The sequence below is a fragment of the Anser anser genome (assembly GCF_964211835.1).
Source record: "Anser anser genome assembly, chromosome: Z".
In the NCBI taxonomy this organism is placed as follows: Eukaryota; Metazoa; Chordata; class Aves; order Anseriformes; family Anatidae; genus Anser; species Anser anser.
The window spans coordinates 53,756,270-53,772,774 of NC_139723.1; the positions used below are offsets into that span (position 1 = coordinate 53,756,270).

Here is a 16,505-nt window from a genome sequence, read left to right on the forward strand (position 1 = left end):
CCTAGTACTAGTCTGCTTGGTTGTTACTTTATATATAGGATCACCTTGCTTCCTGCAACTTGTCTTGATTAAGCAGAAGGTCAGTCTTAAGTTTAAAATTAATATAAGGATATGATTTCCAGTGATGTCATCACCTCAGCAGTTGTAAGAATAAATATTCTTCTTTGACCTTCAGAGGAAATATTGATGATTCCTGCCCCAGAACCAGAGGTTATAGGCTTTGCATTGCTAAAATATTAGATTACTTTTTTTACTGCTGAAGCTGCATCTCTAGAGAGTAACTTGGGAGAGAGCAAAAATAACTTGAAGATAACTTGAGCTGACTTATTTCCCATGCTTGATACTTAGGGCAAAGATAAAAATTCCTCTGAAAAATACATTACTCTGTACCTGGGAGAGGGGGCTGAGCTGTCTGATTTAATATAAATGTCTCATTGCCTCTGCAATACAGCACTGGAAACATTGAACTCCACACCCTGGAATAACTGGAAAAGAGAGAAAAAATTCCAAAAGTGAAGGTTTTTTTAGTATTTTTTGATATTGATTTACTATTTCTCACCTTCTGTATTAAATTCTTTCTTTTTCTTCAGCTATTTCACTATTATTGGTATGCTAGTGGGTAAAAATATTCTTCAGCCACAGGAAATATCAAATAATCTGATTGTTGCTGTTTCCTGACACATTTTTGTGTCATCATCACACTTCCCTACAATTTTGAAGACACAATCAGAAACCATGTTGAATGCCTTTGCTCATTTTTTATAATTCTGCACTGGTATAACATCATGAAAAAAAAATATATTCTAAGAAGTATAGACTCACTGAACGTGTTTAAGAGAAAAAAGCTCAAGAGTTGTGCATCTGATGGCAAGGCAACTCACAAGTGACTGTGAACCAACTTCAAAAAAAAAAGTGTCCCAGAAAATGATGTTGCATGCTGCAGCTGAATAGCTGTTCCAAGACTGCAAAAGTAATAACTTAGTGTTAATACTAAAGGCAATAAGTCTGTGTTGTCTCTGTAGGGCAAGCACCATAAAACACTGCTGTCAAAAAAAGTGTGCGTTTTGAACATGGCTGATTTGACCTTTGCAGAGAACAAGGAAGGCAGAGGGGACACTTGTTGCTCTTGTCTGATGCTTCTCCACTGTTACTACCTGACAAGATCTGCACGAGACACCCACCTTTTCCTTTTAAATGAAACCCACCTTCTGCCTTGTTGCACCATCTCTTCCAATTAGTAGTGTTTTGTTTCTATTTGTTGGACACTGATACCTTAGAGTTGTTAACCCTGTTAATCATTCATTCAGTTGTCTGTCATCATGATCAATATCACTTATTGCTTGGCTGAGCATTCGTCTCTTATTGGTGTTCATCAACATCTGTGGGTTATTGAGAAAAAAATGAAATGTAGTACCAAGCTATGGGATTTCCACCTGAATATGTCTGGACCTTGAAGTGTTTCTAAGACAGACAAGACAGAGTTAAGTTTCTGTGTTGTCCTTTGTCCTTTCCATTCTCCATTATCTGTTAGTTGTGTTTGTCTGCTGAGATCAGAAACAGTCTTTTTTTTTTTTTTTTCTTTTTTTTTTTTCCCTCCAGTTAGGCACCTATGCTGTACCTTACCCAGTGAATTATATATCCGCCGTTAAGGCCTCTGGACTATACTTTACCATTCCTAGAAATATTACCAATGGCAGAAAAACCATCTCAAAATGCTGAGAAAGATGATACACAAAAGAAATCTTTTTTTTTTTTTTCTTTTTTTAAAACACAGATTCATTTGTGACATCTGGAGGACTAGAATAAAATGGAGACTTACTTACCCAACGTGGGTCATGCTTATCACCCAACTACTAAAAGATAATGTGAGGTTTCCTAGATGGTCTAGCCATACACTTAGTGAGGATGCCATTCCTTTTGTATTTTTATTTATTTATTATTCCTGAGAAGAAGAGATATTTATTTACAAAATAAATAAATAAAATGGTATTAAGTCAAACTAAGTTGTTTTGATGTCCCCAAACGTGGATTGTAGTAAAAAGCCTAAGTTTTCGGACTCTGGTGGCAAATGTGAAAATTAAATAGGGTATTTAATGATCTCTGATCCTCTTCCTCTTACCTACTACAGAAATAAGATGTCTGGGAAAACAGTTCTCAAAACCATGATCTAAACATGACTTGCTGGAACTAAAATGGGTATGCTTCTTAATTCTGTTTATACTATGTGCTTTCTCTACTGTGTTTCTACTGATGTGAGTTAAAGAAGATATTGATCTCTCTCTGAAAGCCTGTTGTAGATTCTCAGCTGAATGGGTAATTTGAGCTGGGAGATGTGCTATCTCTAAGTTATTGTATCAATCATCTTTCTTAATGGATTAATAAGCAGATCTGGAGGCTTTGATAAATAACACAAAATAAATTCATGCCTGTTGAACTGGGGTTGTTACCTAAGGAAACAGGACAGAATGAAAAAAGCAAGCATCTTCTGAAAATAATTAAGTGGCTTTATTCACTATTGAATAAATGGCTGCCACTCTTCACCCTTTTCAGTGTTTACACTATTTAACTTGGAGGGTGTTTATATGGTGCAGGTGAGTCCAGAACTTGTTGAATCTTAATAACACACAGATGTGCTCAGAGCCACGTGCTACATCAACTCTTGCTATTAATACATCCAACATGAGTGCAACATCTATTGCTGTGCACCTGTAGCCAGCTTAGAGTATGATCAGAGCTGGTCCTTGGTTGGTCTCTGTAACAAGTCAAATCTCCTCATTTGCTTACGGTTCATTACCTGAAATACTTAACAAGACATTTACCTTCTGATCAGGTTTGTGATGATTGGGCATACCTTTTATTCCTGGAGATCAACTAATTTATCTGTCACAAAAGAGTAAGAAATTTAATTGTATTCTGACATCTATTTTTAGGGTCACAACTCACAAGATTTTTTTCTGTGACATTAACACTTTCAGGAATAACTGTAGGAGTTTCAAATAAAAATAAAAGAATCTGATGCCTTCTTTTCTCTTATTTTTGAAACCATTTGTTAAATAGCTATGAAACACAGGCTGCCCGCAAAGAAATAACTTTGCTTAAAAACTCACCTCAATTTGGTGGGGAAGTGGAGCTCTGCTATAAATAAATAAATAAATAAATAAATAAATATTGTGTATTAAAAGTGGGAGATATGAAAAAACAAAAATGAGGGGAAAATGAAGGATATTAAGGAAAGTAACATAGTTGGCATGACACAGAATAAGAAGGAGCCAGAGTACTTTAGGAACAAAAAAACCCTTGCAGTGAAATGGGGCCATTAGTAAATGGAGATTGTAAAATTTTCATAATAATACTGAAAAGAAAGAATAGTCCCTGAGAAGTGCTCTATTAAAGGTCTTCCTATTTGGAAAGAGTCAGAAAAAAAGTCCTTGTATGCCATCAGGATGCTGACATGCTTGTCGGTCCTTTACTGAGGAAGAAGAGCTTTAGCTATTTGCAAAAAGGCAGTAAGTAGATAACCCACAGAGCTACCGAAGGGTTCTTAAAAGACAGTTAAAGGCTTTTTATATCTGCAAATATGGTCATTTAATAAATATTAAGCACTAATGAGGTTCCAAAGCCCTGCAAAAGTGCTACAGTTTGAATGGGTAGTTTGGTAAGTTGAAAAATACGTATTCCATGGAGAGTAATGAGAACTGAAAAACACAGGGAAAAGAACAGGTGAATGAATGGTCTAATGGAGACTGAAACTGACAGCAAAATGTTCTTTTAAACAGAATCAGAACAAACAAACCAAGGGATTAGACTATAGCACTTATTTAAGACAAAAGATGCTGAACTGAACATTAATTATAGCGGTGGTTACTTTCAAGAAGCTTCCACAGACAAAAGCAGCAAATGAATTAGCACAAGCCATGAAGCAACACAGGAATATGAGGAAGCCCTTACACCTTACCTATATAACTGGGTAATAATGCTGTGGCTTCTACATGCAGCGTCAGTAGAAGCAATACCGTTGTCCTGTAACAGTTCAAAGGTGAATGTATAAAGTAAAAAAAAAAAAAAAAAAAAAGGGGGGGGGAATAGATTTGGAAGGACTTGGAATACAGGAAAAGGCATTGTCATGGAAAAATTAGAGATTTGGGCATGTTTCATCTGTCCAAAGATTTGATAAAATAGTAGGAAAATATATATAAGCTGAAGCTGGGAAATTTTCAGTTAAAATGATTTTTAAAAATATTAGTTTATTAATAAGGACTAAAAAACATGGTATATTGTTGAACTTTTGCCTTATAGTAAAATGTGGGTCTTTTCTAGAAGGTATGCATCCATCAAATGCAAAAGTAATGTTCACATCAGAACAGGAATACCTGGACAAAATTATATAACTGTACAAATTGGAGTTCAAGCCAGACTGATGCTGTACAGCTTTTCTTGGCACCTTTGGCTGCGGAAAAGTCATGCTCGAATTCCTTCTACTATTGTCTTTCCGTGTTACAGCTGTAAATTGATTTACTGATAATACCATACAGAGGATGAGGTAAATGTGGTAATGGTAGAAGTGGTAAAAACAGAAATTCTTTGGAAATTGGTTTCTAGACCATTTGGAGATTGGTTTCTAGACCATTTAATTTTATGTATCAATAAAAAGTTCTTAACTCTGAAATTAAATGCATGGACAGATATTGAACTCTTCCTTTCATTCTCAAAATGAACTGTGCATTTAATCAAATTTTATTTTTAACATTTAAGCCTATTTGAGAGGCTTCCAGTTTTTATCTTAAACTTTGATTCCTTTTTTTTTTTTTTTTTAATTTGGTTGTTTCAAATACTTCTCAAAGAAATATTTTCTGAATTCTATCTGAGCTTAATTTTCTCCAAAAATAACTCTTTTTTTCTTTCCCCATCAGACTATTCACACTTTAGGTGAAATCTGTGTGGGTGAACTCTTTGTATGCTAGAGACTCAATATGGTACCTTAAATGCTCATTAACACATTTTCTAGAGCAACTAGATCTGACTGTTCAAAATCACTTCTTGCCAAACTGAAGGCTGTGTGGTGGTCTGCTCTCAGCTTTCCTGAAAACATGATTCCTCCTTTTGTATCTTTGGTGTGGTGACTGTGGCTGGCTGCCAAACTCCACCCAGCTGCTCTCTCCCCCTCCTCAGCAGGACTGGGGCAAAAAATAAGATGAAAAAAACCACGGGTCAAGACAAAGACAGGGAGGTAACTTACCATCACAGGTAGAACAGACTCAACTAGGGAAAAATTAACTTGTAAATTAAAAACAGAGTTGGATGGTCAGAAACAAAGACAAAAAATAAAACACCTTCCCCTCACCTTTCACTTTTTCCCATGCCCAACTTTAGTCCTTCACTTCCAGCTCTTGTACTGCACTCCTACCCCAAGCAGCACAGGGACAATGGGAAATGGGGGGCTGTGGTCAATCCTGAGCAGCTCCTCACTGCTGCTCCTTCCTCCTCACACCTTCCCCCCGCTCCCTTGTGGGTTCTCCTCTCCACTGGCTGCAGTCCTTCAGGATAAACCTGCTCCAGCATGGTGTCTCTCACAAGGCCTCAGCTCCTTCAGGAAATATCTACATGCTCCAGCATGGGGTCCTCCATGGGCTGCAGGGAAATCTGCTCCAGCAGCTGGAGAACCACCTTATGCCCTCCTTCTCTCACTTGGTGTTCACAGGGTCATTTCTCACACTTATTTTTCCCCCTGCCCCCATGCTGCCTGTGCAGCATTTTGCCCTCTCCTAAATCCATTCCCACCAAGGTGCCAGCTGAAGCTGGAGGGCCTGGCTGTGCCCTCTGGTGGGGCCGCTGGAGCCAGCCATGTCTCCACGGGGCAGGCCCAGCCTCGCCTCATGAAGGCCCTGCAGCCACCCCATCAGTGCCTTGCCAGGCACACCCAGTATGCTTTCAATTTTTTCCCCATCTGATACAACTTTCTGGATTAGAGGCCGTGTAGCTGTGCATTCTTGCTGCCAAAAGAAAACTGAAATACCCTTATTATCATATTACCTAGTAGCTGTAGTTGATATTACTTGTGACACAGCTTATCTCTAGTGCCTTCTGCTATTGGTAACCTTGTTTTTGCTGAAAAGTGATTTCTTCGAATGAAGTCGCAGAAGATGTGATGAGCTTTTCAGTATCAGTGCTGGAAAGTGGCATAAATTTTAGGAGGATTATTTCAATACGACCATATATATATATAATGGGTTACTGGATTTATGTAATATTTTTACATGGGACTCTCACAAAATCCAGTTTACATTGGGGGGTCAGCAATAATGTCCATTCCTTTGGGCTAGAAATACTGCAAGAATTGCCCTTATTTTATTGTCTTCTGGTTTTTGTTTCTAGCTGAAACCTGGAAGGACTGTGCAAAAAAGGGGGAAAATGCTTGTGTTAGAGTCCTTACTGTACTTCAACATTGCCACATACTTTATATGCTTAGATTACCTCATTTAACTTAGCCTAGACTATCATTCATCTCCTGGGGTATTGGCTAACAGAAGAACAATGTCCCTATTTGTAACCAGGACCCCCTTCTCATCAGGAGTCTGTAACAAAGCGTGATGGAGCTGGCTGAAAGCAGGGGCTGGGAGCTGGCCCACTGCTGTGGGATCCCTTCCATAGCAGATTTGAACTAACGCCTCTCCTACAAACTGCCAAAACAAGACGCATGACAATTTCATTTGAAAAAGCTCTAGCTCAGCAACAGTGAGAGAAAATGGCCCAGCAGTTCCTTGAGGTGAAGTAGTGGAGGTAGACAGACAATACTGTATCTATGCAAGTAAGGTACTTGGAGGGAAGAGGCAGTAGTAAGTCTTGTGACTGATTTATGACATGGAAATGAGGACTATACAGAGGTATGTAAAGCTTATGCACCAGCTGAACTGATCAGCTGCCCCACACTTTCTGGTTTGCAGGAAACAGACGGGCTCTTTTATATTCATAAGGGTAAAGGAATAAATGAAATTGCATCTAAGTTCTGCGTGATGGCACAAATTCTAATGGCTGCACATGTGTTATCATTGCAGAGAATTTGAGTAATTCTAGTTCTCCACTTCATGTGTAGTGAATCAAAGGCTGACCCAAGCTGCCAGAGGCTGTCACTATATATTCACGCTATTCCCAGGGATTAGGAAAAATAGGTGGGACCTTGCATTCAACATAAGCTGTGCACAGGCTACCAGTGTCCTTCTTGTGGCTAAATGAGAAGAATAACACTTGATAAAAATCATTTTGACCCTTTCAGGTTACTCTTATCATCCATAAGAGCAGGTTTGTATATGATCACAAGAACGTTGAGAGGACATGTAAACCAAGTTCACAAGACTAACTGAACAGTACCAGAATATACGTGCGCGCAGTGTTTTTGTCTGGCCAAATATCAGGCATATCTCCTATCCCACAGCAGCATTTCAGAGCAAAGGGAAGAACACAGATGTGCTGCAGCAGCCTTATTACAGGAGTTTCTGTAGGAAGCACAGCCAGTGGAAAAATGGCATGTTCTTTTGTTATGGCTGAATGACTTCTGTTAGCATACTTCAGGTATTTTGGGATCTTGGAGTGCGAAATTAGACTGTAGATCATTCTGTTAGACTTTTCCTAAGATAACACCCCCACGCATGCTTGCTCATTGTGTTAATTCTCATGTCATGAGCTACCCAGGTATTGTGGTGCTACATGCTGGAAAGGAAAGGAAAGAGGAAAGGGAAAGAGGAAAGGGAAAGAGGAAAGGGAAAGAGGAAAGGGGAAGGGGAAGGGGAAGGGGAAGGGGAAGGGGAAGGGGAAGGGGAAGGGGAAGGGGAAGGGGAAGGGGAAGGGGAAGGGGAAGGGGAAGGGGAAGGGGAAGGGGAAGGGAGGTGAAGGGAAAGGGAAGGGAAAGGGAGGGAAGGGGAAGGAAGGGGAGGGAAGGGGAGGGAAGGGGAGGGAAGGGGAGGGAAGGGGAGGGAAGGGGAGGGAAGGGAAGGGAAGGGAAGGGAAGGGAAGGGAAGGGAAGGGAAGGGAAGGGAAGGGAAGGGAAGGGAAGGGAAGGGAAGGGAAGGGAAGGGAAGGGAAGGGAAGGGAAGGGAAGGGAAGGGAAGGGAAGGGAAGGGAAGGGAAGGGAAGGGAAGGGAAGGGAAGGGAAGGGAAGGGAAGGGAAGGGAAGGGAAGGGAAGGGAAGGGAAGGGAAGGGAAGGGAAGGGAAGGGAAGGGAAGGGAAGGGAAGGGAAGGGAAGGGAAGGGAAGGGAAGGGAAGGGAAGGGAAAAAAAAAAAAGACGATATTGTTCTGAAGAATACCTAACCACTTCCTTTCCTGTAAGAATGTACAAAATGTTACTTTGGTGTGTTTTAGAAAGTTCTGTCTTGTGACTGAGATACAATCTCAGGATTGCATTTTAGAACAGCTAAAATACTTTACCTTTTCTTGCTGGGTTATATTCTATATTGCAATTCAGTCACATATTGGGATTCAAAGACAATACTCTGAGACTTCTCAGAGCAGAAGCAAAGTCAGGGTCTGTCTATGTGCAGACTAAATAAACCTGACATCCAAGGAATGTAAATTAAGAATATCACTTTTTTTGGTGTTGGTTTAAGAACATCTTTGAAGTATTGGCAGCCTTATTATGGGATTAAAATCTTTTAAAATAGCCAATGTATCAATACTCTACAATGAGGTGTTCCAACGCACCATGTAAGATAGTAGCATGTATATTCTTCTGTCTCCGTTTACTGAAAATATTCCAGGCAGTGCCCTGAAGATTTGCAAAATATTGTTACCTCTAAAAACAGATCTATTTTGAAAACTCAGGAGGAAAGACTCGCTGTTTTATTAATTGCCTTAAACTAAAACATTGCATTCACTCAAAGTGTTTGAATGACTCTTGTTCAATCACAGTCCTGATTCAAGTATTTTTAATTCAGGAATCAAAATGCTTTTTGTTTATATCAGATAGCAGTTGCAAGAGCAAATGTGGCATAAACAGGTGCATTAAACTACAGGAACATATAGAAGCCAATAAATAAGAGCACACATTGAACATTTACAGAAACATTTCTGAACAACATACATTTTGCCTTTGTGAACAATGACATGGAAAAAAAATATGAATCATAGAATCAGAGAATCATAGAATATCCTGAGTTGTAAGGGACTCACAAGGATCATCAAGTCCAACTCTTGGCACCACACAGGTCTACCCAAAAATTCAGACCATGTGACTAAATGCACAGTCCAATCACTTCTTAAATTCAGACAGGCTTGGTGCAGTGACTATTTCACTGGGGAGCCTGCTCCAGTGTGTGACAACCCTTTTGGTGAAGAACCTTTTCCTGATACGCAGCCTGAACTTCCCCTGTTGCAGCTTGATTCCATTCCCTTAGGTCCTATCGCTGGTCACTAAAGAGACTAGATGAGCACCTGCTCCTCCACTCCCCTTTATGAGGAAGCTGTAGACCGTGATGAGGTCTCCCCTCAGCCTCCTCTTCTCCAGGCTGAGGAGATCAAGTGACCTCAGCCGCTCCTCGTATGTCTTACCCTCTAAGCCCTTCACCCTCTTCATAGCCCTCCTCCGGACACTCTCCAATAGTTTCACATCCTTTTTGTACTGTGGTGCCCAGAATGGCACACAGTACTCGAGGTGAGGCCGCACCAGCGCAGAGTAGAGCGGGACAATCACTTCCCTCGACCGACTAGCAATGCCGTGCTTGATGCACCCCAGGATACAGTCGGCCCTCCTGGCTGCCAGGGCACACTGCTAGTTCATATTCAACTTGCTGTCAACCACAACCCCCAGATCCTTCTCTTCAGCGCTACTCTCCAGTGTTTCGTTGCCCTGTCTGTACAGATAGCCAGGATTGCCACTTCCCAGATGCAGGACCCGGCACTTGCTTCTGTTAAAATTCATGTGGTTGGTGATCGCCCAGCTCTCCAATCTGTCCAGATCTCTCTGCAAGGCCTTTCCACCCTCATCCAAGTCCACAACTCCTCCCAGTTTGGTGTCGTCAGCAAATTTACTCAAAAAACCTTCTTGTCCTACAAATAAATCATTTATAAAAACATTGAAGAGGACTGGCCCTAAAATGGAGCCTTGAGGGACCCCACTAGTGACCATCCGCCAGCCAGATGTGGCCCCATTTACCACAACCCTTTGAGCCCTGCCCGTCAGCCAATTGCTCACCCATCGTATGATGTTTTTGTTAAGTTGTATGCTGAACATTTTGTCCAGTAGGATCCTATGGGAAACCGTGTCAAAAGCTTTGTTGAAGTCCAAAAAGATCACATCAGCTGGTTTCCCTTGAGCGATTAGATGGGTGATCTTATCATAAAAGGAAATCAAATTTGTTAGGCAGGACCTACCCCTCATGAACCCATGTTTTCTGGGACCAATGACTGCATTGTCCCCCAGGTGCGCTTGAATAACTTCAAGGATCATCTTCTCCATAATTTTACCAGGCACTGACATGAGACTGACAGGCCTGTAATTGCCAGGGTCTTCTTTCTTCCCCTTCTTGAAAATTGGTCTGTGAGATTGCCCTTCTTGAATGAATTAGTCTGTGAGATAAAATTATTTTGATATAGTGGTCATTATCATCATAACATTATCAAATCTGATAGCCAGCAAAACATCTGGCTTTAACAGACACATCAGTGAAAGAGTTTGTGTCTTCCTTTGTCCTACTTTCCATCCACTTTATCAATGCCTATTGCCACAGATTTCATGAACCTAAATAAACTGCACTTAATTATGCTAACACATGGAAAAATCAAGGAGTATGTTATTTTGCCTTGTGTTTTTTTGTTGTTGTTTGTTTTGTCTTTTATTTATTTATTTTTTCTTTCCCTAAGCATTCAGATAAAGTTTTAGTAGAACTAGCTTGGATCATCAGGTCTGTATCTCCAGCAAATGTAAGGAGAAAAGTGAACTATGCTTGAGGTTCTTACTGTTTTTAAGGAGACTTTTATGAACTTCTTATGCCACAGAAGAGATATGCAGCTGCTATTCTGACTGTCTCATATGAATGGTCTCATCTGAGATTTAAATGACTTCTACACCTGAGATCAATTTACAGGGTCTTGTGCGATAACATTTGAAGCTGTCATACCCACTGCTAGTCCAACTAATGTGACTTAGCACAGCTAGCAATGTATGCTCAGTAAATGACGGAACCTGAGTGAGGATGGAGATTGAATTACACTCCCTCACGTCTCATAACGGGCAATTTTTCAAGGTCAATACTTAGGTGAACAAGTGGAACAGCATATGGCGATGTTCTGTGTGACCACCATGCACCATGTATACAGTTGATTCCCCAGGATGGGGGTGGGTGTGGAAGCATATATTTTCCCAGAGATATGGGAACAAATAAAGATAGTAGGGCCTTCCTCCCTTCCCCAAAACACGCTGCTTGGACTTATCAAAGTCAGACTGTTTTTGTCCAGATGGAACACTTCACATGGAGACCATTAAAACAGAGGTGGCAACAAAAACTGAGGAGAAGAATAGATTTGCTTTTCAAGACCTCCTGTCAAAGAATTGTCCAACAAACAGACATGCCCAGTGATTGCTTTAAAGTGCAAGTGGAAATTCTCCATAAAGGCCAACTAAACTTTAAATTTGCAATTGCCTAGTACTATATGTAAATTATTTTCTTCTGAACCTAATGTCCTAATCCAAGGAATTACTGTGTTATTATATATATATGTATATACATTTACTTTTTTACTTGTGTTATTCTAGTCTGTGAAGTTAACAAGAAGTAGGTAGTAAGGATAACCTGTTCTCTTTGTGATGAATCTTTCTCTTCAGGGGATGATAGTCCCCAGGCTTCAGTTCACCTAAAAAAAAAGTCCATACATAGAATAACTCAATTTGCACCCAAGAACACTTCTATTTTTCTTGCACAGAGTTAAGGGGATGGTTGGCATTAAGTCATGTGTTTTACCCTGGGATATGGAAGAAACATCACATCTTCAGGAGAAGTGGTTTGTTTCCTTTAGCTGAGAGGCTAACTTTGGGTTCCACCAAAACCAGCTCCTGATTTCTGAAAAATGATGAGGCAATAATTTGTTATTGTCATGATAAAAAATGTATATTTCCTTAGTTGAAGAAAGACTGGAAAAGTTATCTGTTAATCTTAAAATGGCTAACATTGTGTTTCGTAAGACAAGTTCTACAGGGTAACAGGAAACATTTCACTGTGTCGGGTTTAGCTCAAATGAGCTTTGATAATGATAAACGATGATTTGTTTAGGATTTGTGAACAGCTTATTTATGTGTTCTGTAGACTCTTAATAACAATTTCTCCAAGTTTTCCCTACCCTAGCTGAACATAAATGATCGGTGAATGTCAGCAGTCATTGGGAGTTTTGGATGCTATTTTGGTAGTTCACGAGATGGGAAATACAGCTGACCATCCACATGATATTTATAACATATGTTTAAAGTGAATGGAGGAAAAATGGAAGTATTACCACCAAAGGCGATATTAGCAGTTAATTTAAGACCAGCTTGTGGTGACAGTAGATATAAAGCATTCTAGCTCCTCTTACTTCTCCTGAATAGCATCTGATAGTGTAGCCTTTAAATCACATAATTTTTGTGTATGTGTTAAATTCTGTGGCAGCTTCATGCAAGACAAGGCACTGAAATGTAATCTGGTTTACTGTACTACAACTCTGAATTTTGGTCAGACAGAACAGCAGTGTTTTTGAATGTATAGGCCATTGTAGTGGGTTTACGTGGTAAAGTTTTGGAAGTGGGGGCCATAAGGCAGTGGCGTATGCGAGAAGAATCCAGAAGCTGCCCCATGTTAGATAAGGGCCCTGCCGCTGGCCAGAGCCGAGCCAATAAGCAATGTTGTGTGTGCCTCTGTGAGAGCAGATTTAACAAAGGAAAGAATAAAAACCTGGTGAGGAACAGCAGCTGGGTGAGAGAGAGGAGTGAGAAACATCCCTGCAGGAGGGCAGGAGGTGCCCCAGGCAGGCAGCAGCAGTTCCCCTGCGGCCTGTGGAGAGGCCCCTGGTGGAGCAGGCTGTCCCCCTGCAGCCCATGGGTCCCACACGGAGCAGATCTCCACGCTGCAGCCCCCCCGTGGAGGAGCCCCCGGTGGAGCAGGTGGAGGTGGCCTGGAGGAGGCTGCGGCCCATGGAGAGCCCCCGCAGGAGCAGGCCCCGGGCCGGAGCTGCAGCCCGTGGAGAGGAGCCCACGCAGGAGCAGGGGTCTGGGGGGAGCTGCCGCCCACCCGTGGGGGACCCGTGCTGGAGCAGTTTGCTCCTGGGGGATGGACCCCGTGGTACGGAGCCGTGTGGGAGCAGTGCTTGAAGAGCTGCTGCCTGTGGGCAGCCCCCGCAGGCTCAGTTCGGGAAGGACGGCATCCCGTGGGAGGGACCCCGCGTGGGGTGACCGTGAAGGAGAGGCGGAGATGAAGCAGCAGGGACTGACTGCAACCTTCATTCCCCTGCACTGCTAGGGGGGAGGAGGTGGAAGAGGGCGGATGGGGGGAAGGTGTTTTAGGTTTCCTTCCTCTGTTTCTCACTTCTCTGGCTTGTTAGTAATAGGCAATAAATGTTACTATCTCCCTACTCTCAGTCTGTTTTGCCTGTGACAATAATTGTTGAGTGATCTTCCTGTCCTTATCTCAACCCTTGAGCCCTTTGCATCAAATTTTCTCCCCCTTCCCCTTTGAGGAGGGGGAGTGAGAGAGTGGCTGTGGTGGAGCTTGTCTGCCCACCTGAGTAAAACCACCACAGCCATGTGTCTGAACACACTGCTTCATCCTTTCAGTGAATTATTTTATTCCTGCGTGCTGAGTCACAAAATGCTATAATCTAGATTCTGAGTACTCTGCTATCAAAACTTCCTTTTATTTTTGCCAGTGTTGCCTGTCCCTTGCTGCACTAATCCAGTATTTCCTGACAAGCAGTTACTTGCTGAAGTGCCAATTTTGTGGGAATTAGCTTTACTATTTATTTGTATAGGTGAACCAGAAGTGCTGGTAGAATAGCATTACCAGAAGGGTGCTCTTCTTCATATTGCCTTACATTCCCAAGTCTCCTGTCACTTTCTCTGTTAAACCAGCTGGCAGATCTCTATGATGAGATTTCCCCCAGTCTGGCCATCAGTTTAGTTAGTGCAGCTCCCTTTTTGGTGAAAATGGCTGAGCTGTGCTCTGCTGCTGTTACTATCACAGAATGACCTGGAGATCTGAAGCAAAAAACAGATGTCTCAATAAATTTTTGTCAAGATGTAATTATCTTGGGAGTAGGGAAACAAATGGTGGGGAGAGTTAGAACCAGATGCATGAACTTCAAGATTCGCAATCATAATTACAAGGAAATTTTGAGGAGCCAATGAGAAAATGGCTGGAGGAGCATAGGAGAAAATCCCTCATTAACTGCTTGTGATTTTGATTTCACATGAATCACTGGAATTTTGTTTCTGCTAATGGTACTCAAAGCAAGAACAGTGGGGGTTGAACAAAAGGTATCATCCTGAGTGCTTTTTAAGAAATAAATCTTGGCCAATAAGACAGGCTATCTTTCCCCCAGGAATCTGGCCAAGCCATTTCTTCCTTTTGCAGTGAACAGAACATGATGAACTGTGGATTTTGTCAGTAACCATAAAAACTTTGTGTTTTCACTACGTAGAATGTTGGTTGCATATTAATACAACGTGCTGGCATATGTGGGGGGTGTGCTTTGTAAAGAAATTCTTATGTTTCCACTGTATAAAAAAAAGTGGGAATGCTGGTTGTATTGCAAATTGAATAGAATTTCTTCTGAGTGTTTAAATAACAAGCCAAAACTAAAGGTTGGATCCAGATCACATTTCAAAGCCTGACTGGGTGCTTGGACACAGAGGACAGTGTATAAGTATTCCAAACCTGCAAGGTGAGTATTATTATTAGTGTTTTAGTGGGTTTTTATTTATTTATCTATTTATTTATTTGTTTATTAATGGAAGTAGAGTTCTTATTGTTGAGTTAACCAGTATTTTACAGTTTTAATAATGTAAAGAACCAGTTCCTTATGAGGTAGGGTGAAGCCTGTAGCTTTTATTATAGGCTACTTGCCCCTACTCACATTCCATATCTTAGCAAATGTCTTACAGTGCTACTGGGGGTCCTTATGGTGGCAGTCTTGTGGTAAAAATTACTCTGTACCAAGCAGTGCCAGCCATAGACTTCACTACAGAAAGTTATTTTTAGAACTTTGTTAGTTGCTCTTTGAAGACTCATTCCACAAATTAGATCTTCGCATCTGCTGTTCAGTGATATGGTGACATTTGCAGTACTCTTTCTGAAGGTGCATGGTGTGTGACAGAGCAAGATCACCACTCTAAAACAGTAGGTTTAGTAAGGAAAACTAATCTACTCATCCAGTATTGAACTACATGATCCAAAATTACATATTTTTATTGGTGGTTTAACTTTGTTTTTTTTTTTTCTTTTATTTTCTTTATTTTCTTTATTTTTTTAAAGCCCCCAAAGGAGATTTTGTTTCTTTGAATGAAGCAAGACTTTTTTTTTTTTTTTTTTTTTCAGGTGCATTTTAAGAAAATGTTGGGGGTAGTCTTGCCTGTTTGTTAAAATGCCTTTTAGGTGAAAATAAAAGAAATCATTTCTAGCTGCTATGAGCGATGTTGCAGAAATTCCAGAGTGATTAGAGGGCTTCCTAGCTCAGACAGCACTCAGATTCTCCACTTCCTGTGCAAAAGCCATTGCCATTCCCCGAGGCACTACATACTGCAGCTTGGTACGTCCACAGATCCCCTTACCAGAAGTGCTGGCACCTGAAGCACCATATGCAGCTGGGCCACCTTCCACGTCTTTCTGCCCAAGGGACTGGTTTAACTTGCAGGAACTTTACCACTAGAAGAAGTTTAATGAATTAAAGCTCTACTGAGGTAAGTTTCGGTTCATTGCAAAGGCTTCCTTCTTCATCTGCCCTTCTTTGCCTCATACTCATACCCATTCTGTAAGCATAAAAGATTGCAGTGTTGTTTATCGTGACATGCAAATAGCAATTTATAGGAAGAGTTCTCACAGCTTGCAAAGTAGGTGGCTTGTGTTCATTCTGTGAAGATGAGTAAAGGTTATTCAGGAAACAGTAAATTTTTTCTAATGTAATTGTCACCTTGTTTAAACATTTCTGGGTTTGGACACAGTCATCTTATGGTGTCAAAAAAAAAATATGTCCAAGCTGGTTCCCCTGAAAAGGTGGTCTCATTGTTCTCAGATGCCCTGCTTTTTGCTGTTCTGTCAGATGCAAAGTCAAAGGCTATGTTCTGTCCCCAACCCAAAGAAATGCCTGGGACCCCTTTTATAACCTCATTGGTGGAAGTGTGGTGTTTCTGTTTTTTCTTAAGAAGTATGACAACCAAATTATAGAAGACACAACCTCACCTCAGAACTCTTACTAACCTGTCAGTTTTTCCCTTTTATATGGTCCATTTTGGAATTAATACTAATGGTTGTCCCCCATTCCCGCACCACCCACAAA

General features: G+C 41.1%; 2 long non-coding RNA genes across 6 annotated transcripts in view; one reads left to right on the plus strand and one right to left on the minus strand.

The window, feature by feature from the left end:
* The window catches only part of LOC310889620, a 95,620-nt gene that overhangs the window by 5,017 nt on the left and 74,098 nt on the right, over positions 1 to 16,505 (plus strand). For 2 of the 5 annotated variants that reach the window (XR_014576643.1, XR_014576644.1), the window contains exons 3-4: positions 2,129 to 2,196; positions 15,548 to 15,909. This is a non-coding gene — a long non-coding RNA (uncharacterized lncRNA). Of the gene's footprint in view, positions 1 to 2,128; positions 2,197 to 11,842; positions 14,895 to 15,547; positions 15,910 to 16,505 lie in introns of those variants that run through there. The other 3 variants (XR_014576645.1, XR_014576646.1, XR_014576647.1) reach the window with 2 other exon arrangements.
* LOC310889623 lies at positions 9,175 to 12,007 on the minus strand. The gene is made up of 3 exons (XR_014576651.1): positions 11,948 to 12,007; positions 11,780 to 11,840; positions 9,175 to 10,556 (listed from the first exon to the last, which is right to left on the minus strand). It is a non-coding gene; the product is annotated as an uncharacterized lncRNA (long non-coding RNA).